General features: G+C 42.8%; 2 non-coding genes across 2 annotated transcripts; both read left to right on the top strand.

The window, feature by feature from the left end:
* Window positions 1–1,173: 1,173 nt before the first annotated feature.
* trnag-ucc (transfer RNA glycine (anticodon UCC)) lies at window positions 1,174–1,245 on the top strand. The gene has a single exon. It is a non-coding gene; the product is annotated as a tRNA-Gly (tRNA).
* Window positions 1,246–1,820: 575 nt separating this feature from the next.
* On the top strand, window positions 1,821–1,902 carry trnas-cga (transfer RNA serine (anticodon CGA)). The gene has a single exon. It is a non-coding gene; the product is annotated as a tRNA-Ser (tRNA).
* The last annotated feature ends 7,812 nt before the right edge of the window (window positions 1,903–9,714 follow it).

The following is a 9,714-nucleotide window of genomic DNA, read 5'->3' as shown; positions in this document are numbered from 1 at the left end:
CAGCAAAACAGATGGGCTCATCTCGGTCTTGGAATAATTCAACTCGGGGTTGAACTGATGCAGTTTGAGAGGCATCTACAGGAGAGGCAGGGGTGGGTGAGGGCTGCTGAGACTGCGCAGTGATGGGGAGGGGGTCGAGCTCTTCCAGCACTGACAGCAGTTCTTCCTCACTTCCCATCTTCATCCTGAATGTGTTCACTGACAGGTGTTGCCAGCTGTGGTGGCTTGTCTCGCGCTCAAAGAGGACAAAATAGAGAACAATACAGTGTTCAGCTGCCTGGCTGTGCTTTACACACAGCCCTGCTCTGGTACACCCACTATGCCGGCCTTTGTACACTCTCTCCATCTAATGATAGAGAGGAAGGATACATTCACTACTTCTAGCCTCCACTATTCAAATTGAGTATTTTCACAGTGTCCTAAAAGCTTCCTGAAAAGCCTTTACACTATTTTCCAAAACGCTGCATCCAGAGCACAGTCAGGGACTGGAAGGAGAGAGTATATTTCCCCCATATGGACTTCTCTCTTCATTGGCTCCCAATTAAATCCCAAATAAAAATCCAAATACTTGCCCTCACACACACAAGGTCTTGAATAATCACCCCCAATTTTGTCTACAAGATCTCACAGTGCCATATCATCCCAACAGAGTGCTTTGCTCTCAGACTGCTGTCTTCCGAGGGGATTTAAAAGTACAATGGAAGGCAGAGCCATCACTTTTCAGGCCCCTCTCTGTGGAACCAGCTCCCACTTTGTATTCGGGACACAGACACTTGCTCTCATTTTTTAATTAAGCGTGAAACCTTTTTGCCAAAGTCCAATAACTTGAGAGAGGAGCCAAAGACGTCCTCGTCCCAGATTCGTCCCAAGACAGATTCACACCTATTCGCACCTTGTCTGCTGTGACCTGAAGAACTCGCGTGACCATTGCGACTCTCAAGGTGCTAAAAATCACACAAGAGTTTAAATGCGTGAGAGGCCACACTTGAGTAGCAAAGAAGCTTTGCTGATGAGATTAAATGTGCAGTTGCATGAGAGCACTAGTCTTTTTAGTGATCTACCTTTTGACCAGTTTAGAACCTGACAAGCGAGTAATCACAATGCCCACCTTGTTAATTGTCCTGAAAGCTTCATAAGCCGGACAATGACTCAGTGATGTTGCAGTTTTTCACAGTGATGGTGGTATAGTGGCGAGCATAGCTGCCTTCCAAGCAGTTGACCCGGGTTCGATTCCCGGCCATCGCAGTTGCTTCTCGCAGTGCTGTTCAAGCATGTGGGCTGCGTACTGTTTTACAGTAAAAACGTTCTCCGCTCTTTCTGCAAATGCTTACAATGTCAGGCCAGGTGCATTCTTCATCGGCCTCGCTGCTACCGTTTGCTGTGGAAAGACACTGTTCACACAGGCTTTGAGTTCTCATCACTTCATACATATACCTTCTTACATGAAACTGTGATTGGACACGCTACTTCTTCATAAAGACACCCAGTCCCACTTTAAATATTGTGCTGAATGTTTGGAATGAAGATAACATTTTACTAACCATGTACTGATCAGCTCTTTGCGGTGGCAAAATCATCAGCTGTGTGTGTTACTGTTCATGCAAACAAGCAAGCTAATGTCAGCCAGCTAGCTTCAACCGCAGCTGTGCTGCACCGATCTCACGGAACTGCAAAACCACAAGCTTTCTCACCAAAGTCATGCAGCTACCGCATTTACAATCCAGCGTGGCCGTTGTTGTGCACATCCTACTTGAAAGACGTGTGGCGTAGGACTTGGAAGACGTATGTCTTTCAAGTATGTAGCTCCAAAACCAAATGTGGTTGTTGTGGCCGAGCGGTCAAGGCGATGGACTCGAAATCCATTGGGGTCTCCCCGCACAGGTTCGAATCCTGTCGACAACGGTCAGCTGTTTTGCGGCAGTCCAGACGTTGATTTGAGAAGAAGCCACGGCATGGAGTTCACCTGAGAAGGTGCCAGGAGAAAGAGCCAGGCCTTTGCTTGTGAAAATAGAGCACGCAGAAGCAATGGACCCAGCTATGTCCTGACAAAATTAGGCACATATTCAGTAAACATGGCATCCTTCAATTGCTCTCTTAGCCACCCCAGACGTGTAGTCATCCAGGATCCTGTCTGAGTACCGCCAATGACTGATGCGTCTGACAAATGCTGATTGCTTTGCAAGAGGATCGGGATTGGAGGGACAGCGGATTTCACCGGGAATGGGACAACAGCAGAAATAGCTTCAAACATCAAACATTACTGCATGAAAAGCACAAAGAGTGGACACATTTCATTGTTTGGAACACTGCTTTTCACTTCAGCTCTTTGCATGTAAAAACTTTGCTCTTCTCCACAGCTGGCTGACGGACACGCAAAAGTGCAAGCAAGAGTGGCCACAGACCCACTATGCCGGCCTTTGTACACTCTCTCCATCTAATGATAGAGAGGAAGGATACATTCACTACTTCTAGCCTCCACTATTCAAATTCAGTATTTTCACAGCGTCCTAAAAGCTTCCTGAAAAGCCTTTACACTGTTTTCCAAAACGCTGCTGTGCTGCCCCTTTAATCCTCCCCAGTTCCCTCAGTTTGAGATCCTTCTTGGACTTGGTGTCATGGTACTCCAAGTTTTGCCAAACTTTGCAACTGTTGTAGCCCCTATGTGTGCCTGTGCTAACGACAAGAACACTTTCACATGGACTTCAGGTGCACAAGCGAGCTTTGAAGAAGTAAAAAAACTCCTGGTGAATAGTCCTGCACTGGCACTGTTTGACCCTGCCTTGCGTGTTGTGATCTCTACTGATGCAAGTGACTATGGGCTTGGTGCTGTATTTGCTCAAGTGCAACCTGATGGCACAGAAAAACCTGTGGCGTTTGCTACCTGCACACTGCCTGCAACAGATCAAAAGTACTCAACTGTTGAAAAAGAAGCTTATGCTTGTGTGTGGGCTGCAGAGAAATGGAGAACGTATTTGTGGGGCCGACGTTTCACTCTGCGGACAGACCACCAAGCTCTGACAACGCTGCTGAGCACCAAAGGGTTTAATAGGGCTGGCATGCGCATCGCCCGCTGGTCTGCCCGCCTCCTGTGTTTTGACTATGATGTTATTTACCGCCCAGGTTCTCAGAACTATACAGCTGACTGTCTCTCTCGCCTGCCCCTGCCCGTTTCTTCCCATTCCACATCAGATTCAGATCATGAAATGGTAGCCCAAGTTTCTGCTGCCATGTCCTCACTTCCAGTTGCGGACTTTGACTCTGCCTGTTCAACTTGCCCTGAACTGGTTGCTTTGCGTTCACAAATACAAAGTGGCTGGCCTGCCTCAATCAAAGCACTTGATGTCACGCTTGCACCTTACTACAAAATCCGTAATGAACTCTCAACCCTAAGTGATTATGTTCTCAGAGGCTCAAGGCTCATTGCACCACTTTCAGTGAGACCTAAACTGATTGCACTGGCACATGAAAGTCACCATTGTGCGCACAAAACAAAGATTAAGAGATCTCTACTGGTGGCCAAAAATGGACTCACAAGTTCAGTCTGCCATAACCTCATGCCTCCTTTGCCAGTCCAATGACAAAACTGCACATACTAATCCTGCTCCTCTCCAACCCGTCCCACTGCCTGATGGACCGTGGAAAAAACTTGGTCTTGACATTGTTGGGCCTTTTGATACTGCAATACCTGCTTGTAGATACGTCATAACATTGACTGACTACTACTCCAAATGGCCTGAGCTTGCCTTTTCACCTTATGCTACTACTGATGATGTCATTCAGTTCCTCTCATCTGTCTTTAGTCGTCATGGCAACCCAGAGAACATCATAACTGACAATGGTGCACAGTTCACCTCTGTAATGTTCACCTCATTCCTCCAGAATAGAGGCATCTCCCACAGCAGAACATCTGTCTACTACCCAGCTGCAAACGGAGCAATCGAACGGTTTCATCGTGCCCTCCGCACCTGTATCCAGACATCAATCCAGCAGTCGAAACCATGGAAGGCGACTGTGCTGGATTGGCTTCAAGTTTACTGTGCAACACCGCATGCAACTACTTCCCTCTACTTCCCTCTCCCTAAGAACTCCTGTGTGGCAGGAAGATGCGTACTATACTGGATGTACTCCCTTTGCCTCCTGCTGTGTCTCCACTGGATACGTTGCACGTCACTCAGTTCAGAAATATCAGTTGAAAATGCAACGTTACACTGATGGTAGGCGTCACGCACGGAAACCTTCTTTTCTACCAGGAGAGAGTGTGAGGATAAGGAAACCCCACCATGTTCCCAAAGGACATCCCAGATTTACCCCTCCTGTAACAGTAACAAAAGCCAAAGGCTTGAATGCCTTCTTGCTGAGTGATGGAAAGAGTTGGAATGCCACTCATCTAGCACGCTGTCGCCCAGTGACTGAAAAGAACGCTGACACTGCTAGGCTGCACCACACTCAGACTGGCTCACCTACTGCCAGAAGACTGCCACGCGTCAAGTACAAGCCTCGCTGGCACAAAGACTATATTGTAGCATAATAGGTTGCTTCCTCTCTGTGCAGGGGGATGACTGAAGGGATCACCTTGCTAATCCTTGCTGTCCAAACTGGCCTCATTGAGCTGCAGGTCATCCACAGAGCCTTCCTCCTCTCTATCATCCTCTTTATTGTTGTTGCTTCCATCCTGCAGTCCATGCTGGAGACAGCTGAGTCCTAGCCCTGGGAGCATCTAGAGGCAATTAAGATAATATACCAAAGACTTTTTTCATGTGTTTATTTTTAAGAAAACTCTGTGTCCCACTGTTTGTTTTATTTTTTACTGATCATAAACAACCAGAGGTGTGGACTCGAGTCACATGACTTGGACTCGAGTCAGACTCGAGTCATTAATTTTATGACTTTAGACTTGACTTGAAAAAATGTTCTAAGACTTGTGACTTGACTTGGACTTTTACACCAATGACTTGGGACTTGAATTGGACTTGAACCGGTTTACTTGAAAAGACTTGATATTTCACCCCAAATATAAAATTTAACATACATATTATATAGAGATTGAAAATGTGACGTCATTCAGGGGTAAAACCGCAAAGGATTCTGGGAACTCGTGGCAAGAGGTACTAGCGCACGCAGGCTTTCAATTGAAATCACAGCGATAAAAAAGAAACACAAAAATGGCAAGAAGCCGTTGTATTATTAACTGCAATAGCCGGTCGCATGACAGCCACGGGAAGCCGACGGGTAAAGAGATCGGTTGTTATCGGATTACGTTGTTGAAGAGAAATTGTTCGAGCCATGTTTCCGAAGTAACAAAGAGGCGACGGGTGGCCTGGATTGCAGCCATTCAAAGACCAAATATAACGTCCCAGAACACTCCAGCTCACAGGTTAGTCTGCTCCAAGCATTTACACAAAGGTCAGTCTGCTGTTGTAGTTAATGCGTCATTTTCATAACATAATTGGTGATATAGGTTACAAGCAAGTCTGGCGCTGAACAGAAATTGTCGCTCCTTTGTTTGTTGTGCATAAATAGTGAATTGTCCTGACACAATATTGCGTTTCGCTTCTGTTATTTTGGTACATTGACAAAAACATATACTTTTATTGACAGGATAAAACAGGTTTTTTGTATCACTAATTGTCCAGTACGATTACAGCATACAGTATTATTGTCACTGCTACATTTCTGTAACGCGTACCAGAAATTATTTCCACTGCTAATTAATTACCGTTGAGCTCAAAGGTCCTATTAATAAACGGTTAAGGAATGTGTATTTATGAAGACGATTTGTGAGACTGGTAAACCTATGATACGTACGATGGTCTTTCGTTCTACACGGTGCATTTCAAGGTCCTGCACCCATCCGTCGGTAAACTGTACCTGGGCTTGTTGCAGTGACCTGAAGTTACTATCGTGCCAAACTAGGTATCCCCGACAGAATTTGTTTCCCCTGCGTCGGGAGCACACGCTGGACTGTCCAAATCACGGACAAACAGTATCCCACATTGTTGATTTTTAGTTTACAAACACTTCTTATAATGACTGACTACTCCTGACATTTTTGAGATCTTAGCTCTTTATACAACGAAGTTATAGTGGGATACAAATAATATCAGGCTGGTCCTGCCACAATTTGTTCCCCCTGTGTAAATCACGGACAAACAGTATCCCACATTGCTGATTTTTCGTTCACAAACACTTCTTATTATGACGCATTTCTCCTGAAACTTTGGAGGATTTAGCTCTTTATATAATAAAGTTACAGGAGAATAAAAATAGTTATTAGCCAAAATGTTTATGGTTTATTAAAATAATCCCATCTGATACCCCGTGAGCAATAAATATATAATTTTCTGTTGTAACCCTCAAACTGAATGGTAATGTAACGATACTAATTTTTCACAAAATGAAAACATCAGTACTTCCTGCATGCTCCCAGCACAGGGGAAACAAATTCTGTCGGGGATACCTACTTTGGCACGACACCGGTCCTACAACCGCATCCAAGAATAACATGCAGCTTATCTCAGAACTGTCGGTGAAAATTATCCTTGGAGCTAGGTTTAATTTAGCTGCATTTTAAAGAGGTGCAATTTCACAATTTGTGTATATTTTCTAAGTTCACTATTTTGTCATGTGTTGAGAAAAACACAGATTTAAAAATTACATGGTCTAATATTTACATTTAGCATAACTGCAACATTATTTTTTTGTTTTTTTCTTTTTAAAGACTCGAAAGGACTTGAAATTCAAAATTTCAGACTTGTGACTTTACTCGGACTTTTACACCAGTGACTTGAGACTCGACTCTGACTTGCCTGACATTACTTGAGACTTGACTTGAGACTTGAGGATAAAGACTTGAGACTTACTTGAGACTTGCAAAACAATGACTTGGTCCCACCTCTGGCTTTATCAAGTTTTATTTTCAGCGCTGTGTATTTTTCCTGCACGTCTTCAAGCTTGCAGTCCGTTTGTTTCTGTTTAATTTCTTGTTGCTTTTGTTCTTGAAGCAACTCTTTATTTTTGTTCAGTGTTTTATCAAGCTTTACCTGAAGCGCTTTGTATTTTTCCTCCATGCCTTGGAGTTTGCACTGCTTCATGTCCTGTTGTTGTTTTTCTTGGAGGAGTTCTTAATTTTTTTTGCAGAGCTTCATTAAGCTTGATTTGCAAGCCTTTGTTGTGTTTCTCCATGTCCTGGAGCTTGAAATCCATTTCCTTCTGTTTTATCTCCTGTAGCCTTTTTTCTTGAAGAAACTCTTCATTTGTGTGCGGTCTTTCATCAAGCTTTACTTGCAGCTCCTGATTCTTTTTGTCCTTCAGCACTAGTTTTTCTAGTGCTCTATCAAGCTTTGCTTGGAGCTCAAAGTTTCTTCCCTGCATTTCTAGGAGTTCCATTTCTTTCAACTTTTGAATATCTTCCTTTTCTAGAAGCTGGTTGAATGATTTGTCTACTTGATCAGGAAGTTGAATTTTGTCTTCCTGATCACAAAGAGGAGAGTTGGGCTTTACTGTTTTTTTCTGTTTTCTCTGAGACATGTTTGAATCTGTAAACTGTCACTCTGTTTATATCTGAATTAACTAATTTCAAGAAACTGTTGCAATTACCTGGACTGCCTCAGCCCAGGTGATGTAACATTAGCAGACAGAGGGTTTGATGTTGCAGAATCTTTGGAGCTGTACCATGCTGAACTGAAGAGCCCAGCTTTCACCAAAAGGAAGAACTAACTGGGCCCTAGATTGCCCAATCAAATCTCTTAATGCCACCTGCCCTCTCCTACATTAACTGTGGGCTCACCTTGTAGAACAGAGTTGAGTGTGGAAGAAATGGCAAAAATATGGAGCTGAAAAGCTGAGAGAGAAAAAGAAATGATAAATAAATCAATGTGTCAAATTAACTGACATGTTAGCTGGTAGAGTGCCCACTGCATTATATATATATCATCTCTTTTTTATAATAAATAATCAAAAACTTTATTTAAACTAAGATTTTAAAAAATATGTGCAGTGATTGATGTGCTCTCAGACATGTGCTTCAATCCACACACAAATACAAAACAATCTGACCACACGTACAACTGTTTCACAAACTCTATAAAGCATTCACACTCCAATGGATGCATCAGAAAGCAGCTTGGGATTACAATCTTGTCCAAGGATATTTCGCCTGCAGACCGGAGCAGCCAGGGATCAAACCAGAAAACTTTCTGATCAAAAGCTGACTTGTGCTAAATGCTGAACGGCAGCCAACCCATTTTAGCCATTTAATGAATGTGCCATTTAATCTTGGCTGCAGCCAAGATTAAATGGCACATTCATTAATTACAGAGTTACGGATTGTTACATGGAACTCAAAAGAAATAATGAACCCATCTCGTGTCCTGTGTCTTCTATAGCTGTCTGTACTTTTACCTCCAAAGTTCATCAGCAAACATGTTTGCAGGCCTCTAATTATCAGGCTGTACTCAAGCGCTTGAATTCAACCTAAAAGCTGTGCTGTCATACAGAACCAAGTACCCTCCGCGGAAACTATAGCTAATGTCACAACTGGATCTGATGAGACAGCTATGATTTCTGGACTCGAAGTAAATAATCCTGAATCAATTTATACAACATCAGTTTGTTTGTTTTGCTTTCATAACAAATAGTTTGAGCCATATACAAATACAGAAGTGACAAATGGAAACATATTTACAATCCAAAGTCAGACTAACAGTTTTCAGTAGCACAGTCTTTTATTTACAGTCTGCTTCTCCTGGTGGTAAACCTCTATCACATGTTTGGATTAAAAATTAGGCCTATATAGCTGCTGGTTCCAGCTTAAGCAATATGTTAAAAATACTAAATTCTTCATTGATTTGAGCTGTGGGGTTTGCTATACACTGGCAGAAAATTGTAGAGTAAATGGTGAAAACGAACAAACCAAATAACAAGATCCTTGAATTCCATCTTTTTTATTAACAGAAACTCCAACAAATTTGTGCCCAATTGATGATGTTTGGGACATGAAAAGTCCAGTCCAGCAGGTGGCGGTAATGCGCCTTAAAGCTTTAACCGCCAAAAAATACAAGAGCAGAAGAAGAAGAAGCCGAGTTCCCGCTTTATGGCGTTTTTCTCTCCGATTATTGTCAAGACTGATTTAAAGGTAAGCACCGAGCTAATATTAATCCGAGTCTAGTTAATCTTGAGTTTAGCTCCTGAATGAGGCTTTCTGTTGCTCTCCTCGGTGTCTCTTCTCAAGTTTTTGTGAACAAGTTGGAAAAAAAAATCTGACTAAATTGACTCAAGCTGCTTTAAACTAATTTACAGAAAGATATCAGCAAAAGGTTGTGAAACACAGAGAAGAAAAGAATTTTATTAGAAGAAAGCTTTTAAATGAGCTCATTGTAATCAGAGTTTCTGTTGTTTTATTAGTCTGTTATTAAGGCTACTTAGCATCTCTGTGGCACCTGCACAGCTTATGAATGCAGCTTGCTAACTAAGCTAGCTAGCGCCACCCTTCTTCCATATAAGGTCACTTCCGGCTCCAAAAGACCCAACATGTTGGCGGTAAAAGTGCTATAATGAAATACATTTATGAGAAATGTAAAAATAAATGTGTTCCAGGCTAAAACACAGCTGCCTTTATCAGCGCAAAGTTGTGATGAGGCTTACTCAGATGATGGCTCAGATTTCTACACCCACTCGGATATACAGATGAAATCAAGACAAGTACATCAATACAAA

The sequence above is a fragment of the Aulonocara sp. 'chitande type north' Nkhata Bay genome, linkage group LG14 (genome assembly GCF_057382095.1).
Source record: "Aulonocara sp. 'chitande type north' Nkhata Bay isolate Kocher_YH1m ecotype deep benthic linkage group LG14, A_spYH_male_GT1.1, whole genome shotgun sequence".
In the NCBI taxonomy this organism is placed as follows: Eukaryota; Metazoa; Chordata; class Actinopteri; order Cichliformes; family Cichlidae; genus Aulonocara; species Aulonocara sp. 'chitande type north' Nkhata Bay.
This window is presented reverse-complemented; position numbering and strand designations above follow the sequence as displayed.